The sequence below is a fragment of the Oryctolagus cuniculus genome, chromosome 8, assembly GCF_964237555.1.
Source record: "Oryctolagus cuniculus chromosome 8, mOryCun1.1, whole genome shotgun sequence".
NCBI classification, from domain to species: Eukaryota; Metazoa; Chordata; class Mammalia; order Lagomorpha; family Leporidae; genus Oryctolagus; species Oryctolagus cuniculus.
The window spans coordinates 3,891,284-3,913,735 of record NC_091439.1 but is presented as its reverse complement, the minus strand read 5'-3'; the positions used below and the strand labels follow the sequence as shown (position 1 = coordinate 3,913,735).

The window sequence follows — 22,452 nt, the reverse complement described above, 5'->3', positions numbered from 1 at the left end:
TGGGGCCTCAGTGGTTGGGACAGCCACTCTGGACTGCACCCAGCTCCCACCACCCCTGAGAAGGAAGGTCTGCCCAGAGAAGCAAATTAAAGCATCATCAACAATTTACTGACTGCTGGCAAATGTTCTGTGACAGAGTGAACATGTCAAAACTATAGTGATTGCCATCCCAGAAAAACTAGCTCCCGGAGGAGACTTCCTATTCAGAGACATCATTAACATCTCCTGTCACTTTTCTGCCATAATCCGAAGTCGTGTGTCTCTCATATCTGCAGTCACCATAGCTATCATTATTTCCTTCAAGCCTCTTCTACCCATTTATATCCCTGTGCCCATCTCTCTGCAGCACCACGGCTACTCGTAACATAACCCAAGGTTCCCAATCGCCCTAAACAAATCTAATGACTAATCTTCCCACAACACTGCTATGATAAAGCTGTTTCCCAAAACAAAGCAAAACAAAATAGAAATAGAAAATAGATCTCCAATGTAATTATGTTAAAGCTGTAATGCTGTCACTCAAGGGTCAGCAAATCTTTTCTATACAGGACCAGATGGTACACAGTTTAAGCTCTGTGGGCCGTACGGTCTCTACCCCAATATGCAACTCTGCCACTGCAGCAAAAACAGCCACAGACAATAGTAATTAACATAAGGCCATGTCCCAACAAAACCTTATCTACAAAGACACAAAAGCAGCTGGATTTGGCCCAATGGCTGTGGTCCATCAACTTTGCTGTACATTGTTTCTGAAGACCTTCAGCAACTAAAGGCTCGTTAACAACTAACTCTCTACCTCATTCCCCTGCTGCTATTTCAGTGACGCTGTGTGTTGTGTTTTCTTAAATATAAAATGCATACTATATAAAACTAATAATGCTATAAGAAAATAAGAAATGCATTAGTTTCACAAATACATTAAAAAAATTTAACAACCAGGCATAGATCAATGAAGTAGCTTATAGACAAGACTAGAGGCCAGGATGCAGTATCCCTGCCATGAGCCATCACTTAGCTCTGCCTCTCCACTAGCTCAGTGTTTGCCCGAGTTACAGGACCACCTCAGGACCTCTGTCATGCCTTCTTCTCCAGTTGTGCCCTATCCTCCCTTCTCATGTTCCAGGGCAAGTACCATTTACCAAAGAGCCCTCCATGTCTCAACCAATCACAAAGACTTTTCCTCCCTTTTTATTTTTAAAACATATATTACCTATATTTCTCTTTGGGTCCTTTAATTTTCTTAAGTCAAAAGAAATTATTTTTTAATACACAAACCAATCTGTGAATTCACAGACCTAAAACAATGCTCATTACTCCTCATACTTATAAAGATTAGGGCAAGTTGCCTTTTACAGTGAATATATCATTTTTCAAAACAAAGAGAAGAAACTAAAAGTATAAATTGGTCCCTTTGATCTTATCTGTATGAAATGCATCTTGCAAAAACAAACAGAACAATATATACGTCGAGCATCCTTAACCTGAAATTTCCAAAACCTAAACTGCAAACACTCAAAAAGACTTTTACAGCATTCTGGAGCTCAGATTTTCAGGTCAGAGTTGCTCAACTAGTAAAGTTTATGCAAATGTTCCAAAATCTTGGGGGCAAAAAACCCTGAATTCTGAAACGCTTCTGGTCCAGGACATTCTGGATAAGGGATATCTAACCTGGATATTTGGGAACTGAACTACCTAGAAGACATTATTTTATTTTATTTTACTTTATTTTCCCAAAGAAACCTTACTTAAGGAATACAATCTTTGTGAATTCATAAGGACAACTTTAGGGATATAGTGACTCTTCCCACCATACCCACCCTCCCACCCACATGCCCACCTCTCGCCCTTCTCCCTCTCCCCTTCCTAGTCCAATACTCCACTAAGATCCATTTTCAATTAACTTTATACACAGAAGACCAATTCTATACTAAGTAGAGTTCAACAATTTGCAAACACACACACACACACACACACACACACAAAAACTGTTCCTCAACAGTGGGGACAAGGGCTGTTCAAAGTCATTGCATCTCAAAGTTAATTTCACTTTTTTTTTTAGAAACTTAATTGACTTTAAGAAGCACCCAAGAATGATACATCTTTTGCAAGCACTTAGACATAATTAAAATACAACTTTTTGAGGACAGAAGTCCTGCATAGCAAGTTAGTGCACCGTGACTCCTGTTGTTAATTTAACAATTAACACTCTTATGTATGATGTCAGTGATCACCCAAGACTCTTGACATGAGCTGCCTCAGCTATGGAAGACTTCTGAATCCACAAACTCCATAAATATTTAGACAAGGCCATATGCAAAGTGGAAGTTCTCTCCTCCCTTCAGAGAAAAGCACCTCCTTCTTTGATGATCACTTCTTTCCACTGGAGTCTCATCCACCAAAGTCCTTCGTGTATGACATTTTTTGCCACAGTGTCTTGGTTGTCCATGCCCAAAATGCACTCATGGGCTTTTCAGCCAGACCAGAATGCCTTAAGGGCTGATTCTGAGGTCAGAGTGCTTCTTAAAATGATTGTCTTTCTATAAGTCTGCTGTGTGGACTGCTTCCCATGTTGGAGCATTCACTCAAGAGATTGTTTTATAGCAAACAACTTGTTAGGTGACTGATTTAGGGTAACAGCTACCTGTGCAGGACTAGAAAAATATAATCTATAATTGATTTTTCTGTCACCTAGGTTCTGAGAAGTTGTTCTCTTTAAGAAAGATCTCTTTGACTCTCCCAATAAAAAAATATAGAGATGGGGTGGATGACTGGCCTAGTAGTTAAGACGGCCACATCTCATATGGGAATACTTGAGTTTAATACCACACTCTATTCCTGACTCCAGCTTCCTGCTAATGTGGGCTATGAGAGGCAGTGGTGGCAATTCAAGTGATTGGGTTCCTTACACGTATGTGGGAGACCTGGATTGAGTTCCTGGTCTCAGCTTTGGGTCCCAGCAGAAAGCTGTTGAGAGAATTTGGGGAGTGAACCAGTAGGTAGGAACATCTCTATTTCTCTCTCTCAAACCCTGTCTCTCTCCCTCTCCCTCTTCACCTCTCAAATTATAGATAGATACACACACACACACACACACACAAACACACATGTAAACACAGAGATAGACAAAGATAGGGGCTCAAAACTCTGTAAAATGAAGAGACCCTATCTCAAAGGATCTCATGTAGGCTACTCATAGCTCTGACTCAACTAATAAATCTTCCGTTTAATTCAAGGCAAAGAAATTTCAATGTACTAAAAGGATGTGGTACTATTTTTTTTTTTTCATTTTCATGTCTACTGCGACACTAAAATTAGAAGGTGTAAAAGATCATAAGCAATAGGAAAGGGAAAATTTAGTGCCAAGAGCGAATAGGTCAGAGAAGAGAAGGTATCACCAAAGACCTAAGTTCAATCTCAATTCACTGCTTGCTTGAACAAATGTTCTCTTATTGCTAAACCTCAACCATTAGAAACATCATATCCTGGGAGCAGCACTGTGGCACAGCAGGTAAAGCTGCCTCCTGTGATGCTGGCATCCCATATGGGCACCGAGTTGGATTCCCAGCTGCTCTGCTTCTAATCCAGCTCCCTGCTAATGGCCTGGGAAAAGTCGTGGAGGATGGCCCAAGTGCTTGGGTTCCTATATCCATATAGGAGACCCAGAGGAAGCTGTGGCTCCTGGTTTCAGCCTGGACCAGAGCTGGCCTTTGCAGCCATCTGTGGAGTAAACCAGCAGATAGAAAATATATCTCTCTGTCTCTGTCTCTGTCTGTCTCTTTCTCTCTGTAATTCTGACTTCCAAATAAATAAATAAATCTTTTAAAAAAAAGAAACATCATATCCTAAAATGACAACATGTGCTAGGAAAAATTAGCAAGATCAACTAACTGTAAAATCTGCTTAAAATTCAAATTCAGTGACAGAAACAGTGTGTTCCTAAAATAAATACCAATAGAGTTACATGGCCTTGAATACAATAGACAGATAACAGTAATTAATGTTAATGATACACAGTTGCTGAATTTTAATTTACTTTCATTAAATCCTTTTAAAATAAGTCATATTTATTAAATATGTTTCTACATGGAACTTAATTTTTATATATTTTGCACTCACCATACAAGAAGGAGAGCCAGGTATCACTAAAACTTACATATTAAGTATTCTACATAAACTGGTTAAAATCAAACCACTTTAGAATAGGTAAGTCAATGAATGTAGGGTATTGACTAATGCAAAATTGTAATAATCGATGAATGTAGAATTTCAAGGACAGCAAAATACCAATCAAAATAACCAGTTTCAGTCTTCATCTCAGTTACATAAAGAAAACCCTACAGGTAAATGCTGCTTTGCTTCACACAGAGGCAGACTCTAAGCTGTAGCGGGGCCCCTGGGACAAGGTGCTCAATCAAACTGACAGAAAGCAAGGGCTTTCTGCTGGGACCGACCTGTCCATTTTCTGAACTGATACTTAAGGTCTCCTGTAATCACATCTTGATTGCTTCTCCACCTGAGTCAATAGTCTATGATCTTCCTACACTCACTCTTATCTACTCCTAGAATAGAATCTGAGTATTTTCCCCCATTCTATCCATCTATTCAAATAATGCCAAAACTTCTAGGCAGAGGAGAAACGGGCATCCCTCTGAAAACACTCCACCTACACCTTCACACGCTGCCTTGCCTCTAGCTCTTCTCTCTGATGACCGCATGTGCCTCACGTCCCATGCTGATGCTGACCTCAGACAGTCTGTCTCCATGTAGGGCCTGGAGCAGGAAATCAGTCATCCGCTCATGAGATTTGTACCAATCACTGTCCACTTATAAGCAAGACAACATTCCTATTAGGAACCATTAAACTGAAGATGATACATAAGTTCATTAGCTTCTTCTAAGCAATGATTCATAATATTGAGCATATAACAAATAATAAATATGTGTCAAAATTATATGTATTAAATAAGATAAACTTATTTACTGACTTACCCTGCTTTTCTTTTAAAGATTTATTTATTTTTACTTGAAAGGCAGAGTTACAGAGAGGAAGAGGCAGAAAGAGAGAAAGAGAAAAAAAGAGAAAGAGAGAGAAGGGGAGGGAGGGAGAGAGAGATCTTCCATCTGCTGGTTCACTCCTGAAATGGCCATAATGGCTGGAGCTGGGCCAGTCCGAAGCCAGGAGCCAGGAGCTTCTTCTGGGTCTCCCGCAAGGGTACAGAGGACCAAGGACTTGGGCCATCTTCCACTGCTTTCCCAGGAACATTAGCAGGGAACTGGATCGGAAGTGGAGCAGCTGGGACTCGAATCGGTGCCTATATGGGGTGCCAGTGCTGCAGGCAGTGGCTTAACTCACTACACCACAGTGCTGCTCCCCTACCCTGCTTTTTGAAACTTTTATTTATTTGAGAGGCAGGCAGAGAGCTCCCATAACCTGTTTCACAACCCCAAATACTCACAATGGCCAAGACTGGGCTATGTCTCTTACTTCAGTGGCAGGAACCTAATTGCTTGAGCCATCGCTGCTGCCTCACAGAGTGAAACCCAATTACTCTGATATGGGACACAGGCATCTTAACTGACATCTTAACTGCTAGGCTAAACACTAGCCCCCTGCCCTTCCATAACTACCTAAATGTAAGAACCAAAACAACACTAATCTGGGTTTCCAACAAATTGTGGGAAACCTGACACCACAAAGAGTCTCTAGTCATTTTTCCTTTAAATAGAAAACTAAATCAGGATCTCAATCTTTATTTAATTCTATGAATTTCAGCCATAACTAATTCAAAGTCCACCATGACAGATGATCTAGACAAAACCGATGAGGCTATCAGAAGGACAAACACTCCGAATTTGTCTTCCTGGCACAGTATGAATGGCATTGAGCCACCCAGATTCATTGAGTAGGGCTACCTTTTTTTTCCTTCATTTGAATTGCACAGTTACAGACAGTGAGAGCAAGAAACAGAGAAAGAGATCTTCTGCCCACTGGTTTACTCCCCAAATGGCCTCAAAGGCTGGGGCTGAGCCAGGGCAAACTCAGAAGCCTGGAGCTTCTTCTGGCTCTCCCACATGTAGGGGCCCAAACGCCTGGACCATCTTTCTGCTGCTTCTCCAGGTGAATAAGCAGGGAGTTGGATTGGAAGTGGAGCAATCAGGACCCGAACTGACACCTACATGGGATGCTGGCATCAGACATGGTGGCTTTACCTCCTATACCACTAGTAGGGCTCCCTTTAAAAACATGTATTTTTTTTTGAAAGGCAGAATTAAAAAGAGAGGAAACTTCCATCTGATGGTTCATCCCCCAAACGGGCACAGCAGCCAAGGCTGGCCAGGCTGAAGCCAGGAGCCTGGAACTCTATCCACGTCTCCCACATGGATGCAGGGGCCATCTTCTGCTGCTTTCCCAGGTGCATTAGAAGGGAGCTGGATCAGAAATGAGGCAGCCAGAACTCAAATCGGCATTCTTATGGGAAGGAAGGCATTGTAGGCAGCAGCTTAACCTGATACAACACAACACTGGCCCCTAAGGCTCCCTTTTACCAATAGAATTATTTCCTTTCCTTTAAAAAAAAACAGGGGCCAGTGCTGTGGTACAGTGGGTTAACACCCTGGCCTGAAGCACCAGCATCCCATATGTGCGCCTATTCAAGGCCCAGCTGCTTCCCTTCTGATCCAGCTCTCTGCTATGCCCTGGGATAACAGTGGAAGATGGCCCAAGTGCTTGGGCCCCTGCACCCATGTGGAAGACCCGGAGGAAACTCCTGGCTCCTGACTTCGGATCAGCACAGCTCCAGCCATTGCGGACATCTGGGGAGTGACTCAGCAGATGGAAGACCTCTCTCTTTGTCTCTACCTCATTCTGTAACTCTGTCTTTCAAATAAAATAAATCTTTTAAAAAATTTATATTTATTTGCTTTATTTATGGGGGGAGGGAGGGAGAGTATGAGAATCTCTCATCTACTGGTTTACTCCTCAAATGCCTGCAACAGCGAGGGGTAGACCAGATCCAAGCCAGAAGTCTGAAATTCAATTCAGTCTCCCGTGTGTGGCAGGGACCCAAGTAACTGAGCCAAGGCATGCTGTCTCCCAGAATGTGCATAAGGCAGGAAGCTGCAATCAGGAGCAGACTGGGACTCAACACAGGTACTCCAACACGGGATTCAGGCACCCCGAGCAGCATCTTTTTTTTTTTTTTTTTTTTTTTTTTTTTTTTTTTTTTTTTTTTTTTGACAGGCAGAGTGGACAGTGAGAGAGAGAGACAGAGAGAAAGGTCTTCCTTTGCCGTTGGTTCACCCTCCAATGGCCGCCGCGGCCGGCGCGCTGCGGCCGGCACACCGCGCTGATCTGATGGCAGGAGCCAGGAGCCAGGTGCTTTTCCTGGTCTCCCATGGGGTGCAGGGCCCAAGCACTTGGGCCATCCTCCACTGCACTCCCTGGCCACAGCAGAGAGCTGGCCTGGAAGAGGGGCAACCGGGACAGAATCCGGCGCCCCGACCGGGACTAGAACCCGGTGTGCCGGCGCCGCTAGGCGGAGGATTAACCTAGTGAGCCGCGGCGCCGGCCCCGAGCAGCATCTTAACCACTGTGCCAAACACCATCTCCCAACAGAAATATTTGCGTAAAATAGTTCATACAGTTCCTGATGTACTGAAATAAGTTACCTGTATGTTAAAAGTGGACCGCGTGCCACCTGTCTCACCAGATGAACCAACTCTCCATACTTCACTATATGAACCACACAGGCACAAAGCAACAAACAATTGCCAGAGAAAGGCACAGCTAACAGCTACAGACACAAGGTTCCTGATCTCTTCTCAATGCTAATTTTGCCAAGAAATCTCTAATTCGACAATGTTGAAAATAAACAGATTATAATTTATGGTTCAGTGTTTCATGTGCTTATTAATTTATTTGACAGGTAGAATTACAGACAGTGAGAGAAAGAGACAGAGAGAAAGGTCTTCCTTCCGTTGGTCTTCCATCCTTAGATGGAAAGGTCTTCCATCCTTAGATGGCTGCAATGGCCAGAGCTGCGCCAATCTGAAACCAGGAGCCAGGTGCTTCTTCCCAGGCTCCCACGTAGGTGCAGGGGCCCAAGCACCTGGGCCATCTTCTACTGCTATCCCAGGCCACAGCAGAGAGCTGGACTGGAAGAGAAGCAATCAGGACTAGACCCTGCGCCCATAAGGGATGCCAGCGCCACAGGCAGAGGATTAACCTAGTGTGCCACGGCGCCGGCCCCGTTTCATATAATTTTTAAAGGATGTATGTATGTATTTATTTATTTACTTATTTATTTGAAAAGCAGACTTGGGGCCTGTGCTGTGGTATAGTGGGTTAAGCCTCTGCCTGCAGCACCAGCATCCCAAATGGGTGCCAGTTTGAGACCTGGCTGCACCACTTGCTATCCAGCTAGCTGCTAATGGCCTAGGAAAGCAGTGGAAGATGGCCCACATGCTTGGACCCCTGCACCCACTTGGGAGACCTGGAAGAAGCTCCTGGCTCCTGGCTTCGGATCAGCCCAGCATTGGCTGTTGCAGCCACCTGGGGAGTGAACCAGTGGATGAAAGACCTCTTTGTCTCTCCCTCTCTCTGTCTGTAACTCTGCCTCAGAAAAGAGAGAATGGAAGAAAGGGAGGGAGGGAGGGAGGGAAGGAGGAAAAAGAAAGGCAGACTTACAGAGAGAGAAAGAAAGACAGAGAGAGTTCTTCCATCCATCCACTGGTTCACTCCCCAAATGGCTTCAATGACTGGAGCTCGGCCAGGCCAAAGCCAAGAGCCAGGAGCTTCCTCCAGTTCTCCATCATGGATACAGGAGCTAAGGCACTTGGGCCACCCTCCGCTGATTTTCTAGGCAGACTAGCAGGGAGCTAATCTGAAAGCAGGGAGCTAAAACTGAAAGTGGAGCAGCCAGGACTTGAACTGGCTCCCATATGGAATGCCAACGCTGCAGGCTATAGCTGACCCTGCTGAGCCACAGTGCTGCCCCGGTGCGTATTTTTTATTTCTCTCATATTACCATTGGAATTCGCCTCTGCTAGCTTGCAGGGGCTGTAACTTGGGTTGTTGGAAGTCAAACCACAAGGAAATCAAGTCAGGCTGGTGCTCTGATTAACACCGAATAAAGAACTTAGACATCTCAGCATCCTGAGACAGAGTTTTGCCCCATGAAGATTTTGCTTTCTTCCTTTAGTGGCCCTATCCTCAGCACCAAATTCTACTAATGGAAAGGAACTTGTGACTAAGTAATCCAATGCCTGGCCCATAGCTTCTTCTCTCACCAAAGGAAAAATACAAGGAGCAGCTGTGACACATCAATATCCATTTTGAGAAAATCAGCCAGATGGGATCTAGGAAGTCATACATCCCAGTAATCTGTCGGTCTGGTTGTTTCTGAGCAGAGAAGTTGTGTGTTCAAATGGTAGCTGACACAGAAGACTGGAGACAGAGAAAGATGGATTCATACCGCCATCTCCTCATTCCCCAACCCTCAGGGAGACATAAAGAGATTAAAGATTAAAAACAAAAAAGTGGAGCCAGAAAGGTATGCCATTTATTGAACATCATAGTACTGCTTAATAATGATGTGGGAAGTGCAGCCCACTCACATGTGGAGTTAGCACACCGGCAGGAGTGCTGCCTCTGGGGACTGCTACACAACAGGGTGGAAAGGCTGAGCCTCTCAGACACACCTGAATGTCCATGCCAGCTCCACCACGTTTCAGTGGGTCTCACTGACCTCATCTATGAAATACAGGCTGAAAAACTGTATCAGAGGAGCCTTACAGAGATGAAACAATAACCAGCACAAGAAGTATCTAGCAGTATCTGTAATGTAACAACTGAGCAAAAGAAAGTCTGCTTCTATTTACTTTGCCTGATAAAGCAGAAATGGAATCTTATCTTTGCTTCCAAAGAACCAGTCTAATAGTTCAACAATCACATATCAGGGATACACATAAATATAGATATACAGAAAGACACAATACTGATAGACACATATAACTAGTCTACATTATCATAATGAAGCCAAGAACCCAGGATTAAACCCTAAAATTTAAAAAAACTAATTATCTTTATCAACTGATGTCACAATTTATTATACAGCAAAACATATACAACAACTGGAACTTTCAGTTGACAGACTTAGAACTGTTCCCATTAGTCTTTAAATTATTATTCTTGATTATTATTAATAATATTACTGTTTTCTTCAGAAGATTCGAAAAATGTTTATATGAGAAAAAAGCAACACTCCAGAACATATTTTTATATTATTTCAATGCATATTTAACTGAGCATTATTATTCCTAGGGTCTAAATAAAATTTCTATTTGAGAGCATAACTAGTTAACATTCCTATTCACAGTCCATTCTCCACTGCTCTCCCAGGTGCATTAGCAGGGAGCCACATTGTAAGTGGAGCAGGCAGGACATGAACCAGCACCCATATGGGATGTAGGCAACACAGATGGCAGCTTGAACCGCTATGCCATGACACCAGCCCCAACATTTCTATTTTAAAATTTAAGCATTTTGGGGGCCAGTGCTGTGGCACAGCAAGTAAAGCCGCCACCTGAAGTGCGCCATCCCATATGGATGCTGGTTCGAGATCCAGCTGCTCCACTTCTAATCCAGCTCTCTGCTGTAGCCTGGGAAAGCAGTGGAAGATGGCCTAAATCCTTGGGCCCCTGCACCTATGTGGGAGACCTGGGGGAGGCTCCTGGCTTTGGATCAGCTCAGCTCCGGCCATTGTGGCCACCTGGGGAGTGAACCAGCAGATGGAAGATTCTCTTTCTCTCTGTCTCTGTCTCTCTCTCTCTCTCTCACATTCTCTCTGTGTGTAACTCTGACTTTTTTTTTATTAAGATTTATTTATTTATTTATTTGAAAGGCAGAGTTACACAGAGAGAGGAGAGGCAGAGAGAAACAGGTCTTTCATCCGCTGGTTCACTCCCCCGCTGGCAGCAACGGCCAGAGCTGCGCTGATCCAAAGCCAGGAGCCAGGAGTCAGGAGCCTCCTTTGGGTCTCCCTCGCAGGCACAGGGGCCCAAGTACCCAGGTCATCCTCTACTGTCTTTCCAGGCCACAGCAGAGAGCTGGATACGAAGTGGAGCAGCCAGGACTCAAACCAGTACCCATATGGGATGTTGGCGCTGAAGGCGGCGGCCTAATCTGTTACGCCACAGCACTGCACAGCACTGGCCCCAACTCTGACTTTCAAATAAATAACTAAATATTAAAAAAAAAAAGACTGGCTGGCACCGTGGCTTACTAAGCTAATCCTCCGCCTGCGGCGCCGGCACCCCGGGTTCTAGTCCCGGTTGGGGCACTGGTTCTGTCCCGGTTGCCCCTCTTCCAGTCCAGCTCTCTGCTGTGACCCTGGAAGGCAGTGGAGGATGGCCCAAGTCCTTGGGCTCTGCACCCACATGGGAGACCAGGAGGAAGCACCTGGCTCCTGGCTTCGGATTGGTGCAGCATGCCGGCTGTAGCAGCCATTTGCGGGGGGAGGGGGGTGTGAACCAACAGAAGGAAGACCTTTCTGTCTGTCTCTCTCACTGTCTAACTCTGCCTGTCAAAAAAAAAAAAAAAAAGACTTAAGCATTTTTGCCATAAAAATTCTAAATCTTTATTTCAAAGCATCATAATGAGATTAAGCTAAAACAGAGCATATTTTTAGGCAACTGGCATTTTGATAAGCGTCCAGATTAATTAAGCAGAAAGAACAAACAAACATTAACTGGCCTCCAAAATAACTCTGAAAGAAATCTGCTGGCAGAAAAATCAAACAGCACCTGACAAACTGAGAACTGATACCAAGAAGTGTTGTGGACTTGGACCACTAGGGGGAAGTGTTGTCTAACCATAAGCAGAACTCAATGTTAGGACACAACTTGCAGTTTATAAAAATTTCTTTCTAAGCATTCAGGGAGAAAAATATATATATTCTTTGAAGGAAAACCTGGAAATCTTCCATTAGACATCTTTAACTAGATTTAAATGATCACAGAGATGGCCCACTTCTTGGGAGCCGGCGCTGTGGTGCAGTGGATAAAGCCGCCATCTGCACTGCTGGCATCTTATATGGGCACCAGTTCAAGTCCCAGCTGCCCCACTCCCGATCCAGCTCTCTGCTATGGCCTGGGAAAGCAGTGGAAGATGGCCCAAGTCCTTGGGCCCCGCACCCACATGGGAGACCTGGAAGAAGCTCCTGGCTCCTGGCTTTCGATCAGCCTAGCTCCAGCCATTGTGGCCATTTGGGGAGTAAACCAGCCGACGAAGACCTATTTCTCTCTCTCTCTCTCTCTCTCTCTCTCTCTCTGCCTCTGCCTCTCTGTAACTGTGCTTTTCAAATAAATAAATTAATTAATTAATTTAAAAAATGGTCCACTTCTCAAACCCATTTTGTGTCTGAACTTATCATATCTTTGGGTCTAGGATCATCCTAAAAGGAACCAAAGGCACTCCAGGAACACTGGACATGTCCAGTTCCCAGTGTGACCACCCAGAGCTCTCACCTCACTGGTGGCCTGAAGTGGAAGTTCACAGACATGGGGATCAGTGACAAAAAGGACCCTAATCCTTCATCACAAATTCCAAACCACGTCATCATGGCCCTCGCATTAAATGACTACCCAATGTCCCCATAACAACCATTCTCACTTAGCAGTCAGGTACCCAGAATTTCAGCTTGAGAGAAGAGTCACTGTCCTATCATGGTGACAAGGCCTAATGCGCACTGCCAAGGGGCATGTGGACAACCCTCGAGGCAGGCTTCAGGGAAGCAGTAACCATCCACCCTGAGTAACTTTAACAGAGAGATGATCTTGAGAACAAAACATTTTGCTTAATCTTAACAACTTTACACACACACACACCCCTCTTACTTTACTGCAGTTATCTCCTGTTAGATGCTTCAGTGTTTATATCTCAGGACCCATCCACAGTGTGCCTCCTTGATTACTCCTCTCCACTAAACTCCTCTCTATTTATCAAATATTTCTGCTCTGATTTCCCTTTTTGATGACTCTTACAAAATTCCTTTAAGCATTTATCTTCTCAGCTTGCCTTTCAATTTCCTTCCTCAAAGGCTATCTTCACACTGATTTTCGGTGTGCTTCTTTGGCAATCATATCCACTCCTAAAATCTTTCTATTCCAGGCAGCCAAATCCACAGACCTAGAATCCTGGCCAGCCCTGCAGACACAAGATCCTGGCCAGCCGCTGGGGCCCCACAGTACACAGGACCCAGGGTCCAGACTTGCTCCACCAGACCCAGAAAACAGGCATTCCCATGGGCCTTCTCACTGTGGCGTAGCGGGTGAAGCCGCTGCCTGTAGTGCCCGCATCCCATATGGGCACCGGTTCTAGTCTTGGCTGTTCCTCTTTCAATCCAGCTCTCTATCTATGGTCTGGGAAAGCAGTAGAAGATGGCCCAAGTCCTTGGGCCCCTGCACCCACAGGGGAGACCTGAAAGAAGCTCCTGGCTCCTGGATTCAGATCAGCGCAGCTCTGGCCACTGCAGCCAACTGGGGAGTGAACCAGCAGATGGAAGACTTCTCTCTGTACATCTATCTACCTCTGCCTCTCTGCAACTCTGCCTTTCAAATAAATAAATAAATAAATCTGGAAGAAGGAAGGAAGGAAGGAAGGAAGGAAGGAAGGAAGGAAGGAAGGAAGGAAGGAAGGAAGGAAGGAAGGAGAAAAAACAGGCCTTCCCTAGTGACTCAGCCATCAGACATGAGCCAGATCCAGGACAATCCCAGTGGACACAGGCTGCAAGCTAGCCCACACAAATCCACCCTCCAGGCCATCCTGGCAGCCCAAGGCACTAAGCCAGCCCCCACAAACCTAGACTCCAGTCCTGTCCCAGTAGGAGGCTGGCCTTTGTGGACTCAGGCTTCAGGGTGGCCTCTGCAGACCAAGGCTCCAGGTCTACACCCAAGGACACAAGCTCCAGGCATAACACAGTGGACCCAGGCACCAGGCTAGCCTACCTGGGGGCACTCGCAATAAGCTTACACAATACTCCACCATACAGTTCACCCAGAATCTCTGGAAAGACTGACCAGTGAGGGGATTTCCCTGTCAAAGGCTATCTGTAAGGACTAGAATAGGTGAATATTTCTCCAAATGTGGAGACATCAGTGCATTACCACAGGGATCACCAATAATCAGGGGTATATGACACCAACAAAGGAACAACAACCACCAAAAAAAAAAAAAAGCACCAGTGACAGATCCTAAAGAAAGAGAGATCTTTGCACTGCCTAAGAAAGAACTCAAAACCAGCATCTTTGAAAATGTCAGTGAACTACAAGAAAACACAACTAAATGGTATCAAGAGAACACTACATGCAAAAAAAATAATTCATTCAACAGAGATAGAAACTATAAAAAAGAAGAAGAAGAAGAAGAACCTGGAGCTAAAGAACACAATGACTACATAGAAAAATCCCAGAAAGCTTCAACAACATACTTGATCAAATAAAACAAAGAATCAGTGAACTCAAAGCCAGGTAGAACACAAAGAAAAATAATTAAAAATACAAGAGTGAAGAAAGCATACAACACTATGACAAAATTATCAAGCAAACCAGTACTGCAAGAATGTAAAAAAGAACAGAGAAAAAAAAGCATAAACTTATTTAAAGAAATAACAGCAGGGGCCAGCACATGATACAACTCAAACATCTGAGGAATAATTAATGTCAACCGTTCTTCAACTATCCAAAAAAACTCTGAAGAGGAACGAACACTTTTCTGATACCAAAGCCAAACAAAGACAATACAAGAAAAAAAAATTACAAGTCAACATCCCTGGTGACCACTGAATCAAATATCTTCAACAAAATATTACCAGCCAAAAATCATCAACACATTAAAATGACTACAAACTCCATCATCAAGTAGGGATTTATCCCTAAGATGCAAGTATGGTTAAATATATAAAAATTGATACCAATGTTACACTGTATTAATACAATGAAGGATTAATATCATAAAATACTTCAATAAGAATAGAATAAGCATTTGACAAAATTTAATGTTCTTTGATAAATAAAATTTGCAACAAATTAGGTATAGAAAGAATGTACCTCAACATAACGAAGGCCATATATAATAAATCCATGGATAACAACATACTCTTGAGAAACAAGGCAAAGAATGTCCACTTACACCACTTCATTTCCACAGAGCACTGCAAGGCCTAAACAGAGCAATTAGGCAAGAAAAATAAAAAGCAGCTAAATTTGGAAAAGAGAAGTAAAACTATCCTTTCTAGCAGATGATATGACCTGATCTTATAGAGGTTACTTCAAAAAGTTTGCAGAAAAGTTATTGAAAGATTTGTTTTTGTGCAGAGAACTTTTGAAATCCATGTACAGTTTTCTCATAACATACATTTTCCATTAATTTTTGAGGACCTCCTTTATACAGAAAATACTAGACATCACCAAAAAATTGTTAGAATAAACAAATTCCATAAAGTTGCAGGATACAAAATGAACATAAAAAAATTAGCATCATTTCTAGATGCTAACAACAAACTATCCAAAAAATAGATCAAGAAACCAATCCCATTCACAGTAGCTACAAAAAAGTAAAACATGTTGAAATAAATCTAACCAAGGAGTTGAAAGAGCTGAAAAATATAAAACATTGATCAGAGACCAAAGCGACATAAATAAATGGAAAGATTCCTTGTGTTTATCAATTGGAAGAATTGCTAAAGTGTCCACATTATCCAAATCAAAATCCACAGATTCAATGTAAACACTATCAAAATTCCACTGACAGTTTTCACATAAAAAGAAAAAATGATCCTATAATTTTAATGGACCCACAAAAGACCTCAAAGGGCCAAAGCAATAAAATGGAAGGTACCATACTCCCTGATGTCAAAATGTACCACAGGGGTCGGTGCCGTGGCTCACTTGGTTAATCCTCCACCTGCAGTGCCGGCATCCCATATGGGCGCTGGGTTCTTGTCCCAGTTCCTCCTCTTCCAGTCCAGCTCTTTGCTGTGGCCCAGGAAGGCAGTGGAGGATGGCCCAAGTGCTTGGGCCCCTTGCACCTGCAAGGACCAGGAAGAAGCACCTGGCTCCTGGCTTCGGATCAGCATAGCTCCAGCCATGGTGGCCATTTGAGGGGTGAACCAACGGAAGGAAGACCTTTCTCTCTGTCTCTCTCTCACACTGTCTAACTCTATCTGTCAAATAAAAAAAAATTGTACTACAAAGCTACAGTAAGCCATGGAGCATGGTACTAGTACAGAAACAGGCATATAGACCAGTGGAACAGAACAGCAATCTCAGAAATAAATACACACTTCTGAGGTCAACTGATCTTTGACAAAAGTACAAAGAACACAAAATGAGGAAAGGACATCAATAAACAGTGTTGGGAAAACGGGATATCCACCTTTAGAAGAATGAAACTGGACATTTATCTCAGGATATGAGTATACAAAAAAATCAACTCCAAATGGGTTACAGACAGAAATACAAAGTAAAAGCTTCTTGACACTGTTCTGGGCAATGACTTTTTTGTACATGACACAAAAAGCACAGGCATCAAAAGAATTGACAAATAGGACTGCCTAAAACTAAAAAGCTTCTGCACAACAAAGGAAACAGAATGAAAAGACAACCTAAAGAATGGGGAAAAATATTTGCAAACCATACAACTCATAAAGGGTTGATATCTGAAACATATAACAGGCTTGGAGCCAGTGCTGTGGCGTCAGTGGATTAAGCCACTGCCTCCGGTGCCAGCATCTCATATGGGCCCTGGTATCAAACCAGGCCTATATGCTGTACAATCCTGGTTAGAACCACTGTAAAATCTTCTCCCTTTTAAAAAATAATATTTACTCATTGATTGATTGATTGATTGATTGATTTGAAAAGCAGAGTGTAGAAGAGAGGAAGAGGGGGAGGCAGAGGGAAGATAGATTATTCTTCCATCTGCTGGTTCACTTCCCAAACACTATCTGCACTTCCCACATGAGTGCAAGTACTTGGGCCATTATCCACCGCCTTCTCAGGCCACATTAGCAGGGGGCTAGCTCAGAAGGATAGCCAAGACTCAAATCGGAACTCCAATATGGGATGCTGGCATCACAAGCAGAGGTCTAAGGAACTGTGCCACCATGTTGGTCCCAACAATTCTCAACTCTTTAAGAGAAAAAATATATTCATATATTTTGTAAGATCACCTTAATTATCCTGAGTAAAATTCATAAACAACATAACTAAATATAAAATTTGAAACAATCAATATAATGCCCTAATCAGAACACAAAGGAGAAACCCTAGTTTAGGCAGTTGTTAAGAGGCCTAGAAAAGTCACTGATATTTAAAACCATGCAAAAGGCATTTTGTTTATACAGTATATCCTAAACTCAGATACTTAGAAATATAGAAGAGAGTTTTCAAAAGGTTCATGGAAAGTCATACTATGAAAGCACTATGCGTGGATTTTTAAATGTTTTGCACCAAAATAAAATCATCTCAACACCATTTTCCAAAAATTTTTAAAAATATTTATTTATTTATTTATTTGAAGGCAGAGATACAGGGGTCAGGGGAGTGAGAAAGATCTTCCATCCACTGATTCACTCCCCAAATGGCCATAATAGCCAGGGCTGGGACAAGCCAAAGCCAGGAGCCTGGAACTCCATCCAAGTCTCCATGTAAGTAGCAGGGTCCAAGCCCTTGAGCTATCTTCTGCTGCTTTCCCAGGAACATTAGCAGAAGCTGAGTTGGAAGTGGTGCAGCTGGGACACAGACTGGCGCCTGTATGGGGTACCAGTATTGTAGGCTGTGGCTTGACCTACTGCACTACAACACCAACCCCAATTTCCATGAATTTTGAAATCCCCTCGTATTTCCCCCTACATGAATATCCAGTGGAAAATTCAAAGTCACACAGCGTGTGGAAGAATTCTCCCTTATACTGTACTTACTGCTCCATCACTACAAGATATCTATCTTTCCTGGGCTCTCACCATCAAAGGCCAGTAGCCACCCACAACTTCATCTGCAATTACTATGACAATTAAAACAACCCCACAAATCTCTAAAACCACTGCTTTGAAACAACCACTCAACCTGCTCAATAAAAACAGAAGTATCTGTACCAGGCTGCAATAGTATCTTCCTTCGTGCCACTATCTTATATTACAGTGACTCCAAATTCTCTGTAAGATTCTACCTATCCTGTCAAATATCTACAAGGCAAATATGTACATGAAATTCTACCGCAACAGAAAAGGCTGGCAAAGTTCTACAAGAATGGACAACTAAATCTGAGAAACCTTCTCCTCAAGTCTTAAAAAATTAATCCAAACTACTTTTTTTAATAATCAAATCCTGTGTTCCTAATGACACTGTATTTCAACTTCAGAGCTATCATCTCACTCATTTAATTGATATTCATCAGCAGTGGTTCCTAAGCACTCAGGTTAGAGTGTCAGTAAATTTTATCAAACTGCAGTTTTAATGTATCCTATTAAAGTATTCCACAATGGATTCTTTTATGAATAGTATTAAAATGTTTCATAAATAGCTCAAGTAATTATCTTTTAAAATACAGTAGTTCTTGAGCCTCTACATACATCACAATCAACACCTGGGAAGCTGCTTAAAAATTTAGAAATGTCCCCTAGGAGTCCCTTGCCCACAGATTCTAATTCCATAGTCCTGGAGTAGTTAGGGCCCAAGAAGCTTTATTTAAAAAGTAAATAAATAAATAAAAAGTTATCTACAGATGGTTCTCACTCTGGCAGGGAAAGATCCAGTGGGTGCCCTGAGATCTATACCATTTGAGTGGGAAAGGTGACAAGTCCCTCAGAGACTCTGAAAAGTCTCACGTATTGTGCCACCTGGGGTTGCAACATGTGACAATGGAAACTATATGAAGCTGTACACTGTGGATGACTCTAAAGCAGAGGCCACAGGCCCAGATGAGGTAACCTAAAGGAGGAAGGCGGGCAAGGCCACAGACAACACAGGAGCAGGGTGATGAAGTACCTGTGCACCAAAGGCATCAGCTGCAGTTCAGCACCAAGAAAACACACAGGCAGTGTGGCACCGCCTCAGCTTGTTCAACAGAAGCTTGGAATCTGCACTTTTATACGAAATCTCCTATTTAAAAAGGTGTTCAATTTTTAATAAAATGTTGGCTGAACAAACTAAAATATGAACAATGTCAGTATGTCAATTCTGCTTTACAAAAATAAAAGGGAAAAGATATTCCCTTGCTAAAAATAAAAGGAAACTTCAGATTTTAGGGAGTTTATTCTAGAAACAATGAAAGGAGAAAAAATATTATTTGCGGATATCGTATACTTGACAATAAAACATTCTGCAATAGCTAAAGAACTCAAGTTTACTCTAAAACATGCTAACAGCACCCAGAGACTTCTAAGTTAATAAAGATTAGCTCTCCAACATAAACCATGCAAACAGGTAAGGCTTTTAAAGCAGATCACAGGGGACCAGAGCTGCAGCACAGTTGAAGCAACAGTTGCAGCAACAGTTGCAGCTGTTGAAGGCTAAGTCACAACCTGCGAGGCTGTCATCCCATATGAGCATCAGTTTGAGTTCCAGCTAATCCACTTCTGATTCAGTTCCCTGACAATGTCCCTGGAAATCAGTGGAAGATGGCCCGAGTACTTGGGGCCCCTGAAACCCACATGAGAGACCCAGATGCAGTTCCAAGTTCTTGATTTGGGCCTGGCACAGCCTGGCCATTGTGGCCATGAGAAATGAACCAGTAGATGGAAGATTTCTTTCTCTCTCTCTCTCCCCTTCTCCCTCTCTCTCTCCCCCTCCCTTCCTCCCTCCCTCTCTCTCTCCCCCTTATCTCCAACTCTTTCAGATAAATAAATAAATCTTTAAAAAATAAAAAAGTAAAGCATAAGTGGCTAACAAGCACATGAAAAATTCTGACCTAAACTACATGTGATACAGCATGTGTTTGGAGATAAAAGCTTGGGAGTCTAACAGAGATGTGACATTGCAATGCTGTTCCAAAGTTGATCTGAGCACCCTCTCAAAAAGGTCAAATTCTGCTCCTTGGCTTCTCAATAGTTGCTTTAAAAAAAATACAACAATGAATGCTATTCTGAAAAAACAAAACAGTATCTTACAGGAAAAATAAAAGGGAAAGGAAGCAGATAGTGGGAATGGGCTTCACAACATGCCCTCTAGAATGGCTTCTGCAATACAGCTCGCTAGCCCAGTACACAAAACACCAGCCAGTTCCAAGGAGCTCACTGAGGCCAAACAGCAACACAATTCAGCTCAGTCTGCAGATATGTGGTCCAACAGGGAATAGGCTGGAAGTGCTGACTTATTACACCAAAGACCCTAGCCAGAGAAAGTTTAAAATCACCTCCTGGGCCGGCGCCGTGGCTCACTAGGCTAATCCTCCGCCTAGCAGCACCGGCACACCGGGTTCTAGTCCCGGTCGGGGCACTGGATTCTGTCCCGGTTGCCCCTCTTCCAGGCCAGCTCTCTGCTGTGGCCCGGAGTACAGTGGAGGATGGCCCAAGTGCTTGGGCCCTGCACCCCATGGGAGACCAGGAGAAGCACCTGGCTCCTGCCTTCGGATTAGCGCAGTGCGCCGGCCACTGTGCGCCAGCCGCGGCGGCCATTGGAGGGTGAACCAACGGCAAAAGGAAGACCTTTCTCTCTGTATCTCTCTCACTGTCCACTCTGCCTGTCAAAAAAAAAAAAAAAAAAAAAATCACCTCCTGGCCCACTTGGCCAAAACAGACCACTAAAACCACTGCCTATCAAGGAGGGTCTGTGGGAATCTAAAATAATAGAGAACATCTGGTCAATTCAATAAGGGCCAAAGGATGGCAAGCAAATCTAATATCCACTTGTGTGTCATACTGCAGAATCTTTTTTCTGCTTTCCATAATCGAGTGTGGGAGGGAAATAGGAGATTGGAAAGCAAGGAGCAAACTAAATAAAATGTACCGAAGAGCCAAGATTTTCGAAAGGATCAGCCATAAAACTATAAACTAAGTTGAATCTGCGGTGGAGACAAGAAAATAACTCAACAGAAGACCTTAGAATTAGCGGATTTGTAATTTCTTCCTTTGTATATTCGTGGTTTTCTATGCTGAGCCATCTTTTTTCTAAATCAATGACTGTCAGCTTTCCTAAGCCGGATGCAAAGATTCAAACAGGGCATGGCAGGGGGAAGCTGCAATGCCACTGTTTTGTGTTTTGCTCTCTAGGAATTCTGTGTTCATGGAGAGACTTCCATGCACATCAGTAAGATGCTCTTTTTTTAAAATGAGTATTTTAAATACTAGCTTTTTTATGTTACTTACTATTGATGGCATTTTATTTGAGAGGTAGAGACCAAGACAGAGAGAGAAAGACAGAGACAGAGAGAGGCAGAGACAGTGCACCTCTCCGGAGAATGGTTCACTCCCCAAATGCCCACAACAGCCAGGGCTGGGCCAGACCAAAGCTGGCAGCCAGGAACTCAATCCAGGTTGTTCATGCAGGTGACAGGAACCCAACCCCTTGAGCCATCATTGCTGCCTCCCATAATGTGCATTAGCAGGAAGCCAGATCCAGGAGCACAGCTGGGACACAGATGTAGGCATACAAGGGGTGTTTTAATCACAGAGCTAAACACCCACCCCTACCCAACACATTATTCAACTTCTTCCTCACTCCACAAATAAAAAATAACTCAAAATGGATCAAAGATCCAAACGTAAGCATTCAAACTGTGAAACTTGGAAGAAAATGTAGGAGTAAGTCTTCCTGACGATGGGATTAAGCAACTGTTTCTCAGACATGACGGCAAACAAGTACCAAAATAAGAAACAGATTAGGATCCACCAAAATTAAAAACTTCTTGCTATAAATGAAACTATCAAGAAATTGTAAAGACAACACAATATAGGAGAAATATCTGCAAATCATATATCTGATAATGGATTTGCATGCAGAGCATAAAGAGATAAATAAACCAATTAATTAATTGGCAAAGGATCAGAATAGACATTTCTCCAATAAGCCAATAAATACATGAAAAGATGCTCAACAACATTAGACACTGAGGGAATACAAAACAAAACCACAGTGAGAAATAATTCCACTGGGATGATTATAAACAGGAAGGCAGAGAATTTCAAGTGTTGATGATAATGTGGAGAAACTGCAACCCTCACACACTGCTGGTGGAAATAAAAAGCGGTACAGCTACTTTGCAGAACATTTTTGAAGTTCCTTGAAAGATTTCCTATAGAAGCATCATATGACTCAGTAATTCCACTTCTAGGTATATACCTAGAAGAAATGAAAACATATGTCCATGCAAAACCTTGTACACAAATGTTTATAACAGTATTACTCATAATAGTCAAAGAGTGGAAGCAACTCAAATGCCCAGGAAACGGTGAACAG

General features: G+C 43.0%; 1 protein-coding gene across 14 annotated transcripts in view; it reads right to left on the bottom strand.

The window, feature by feature from the left end:
• The window catches only part of PSD3 (pleckstrin and Sec7 domain containing 3), a 588,112-nt gene that overhangs the window by 377,982 nt on the left and 187,678 nt on the right, over positions 1-22,452 (bottom strand). The window lies entirely within an intron of this gene.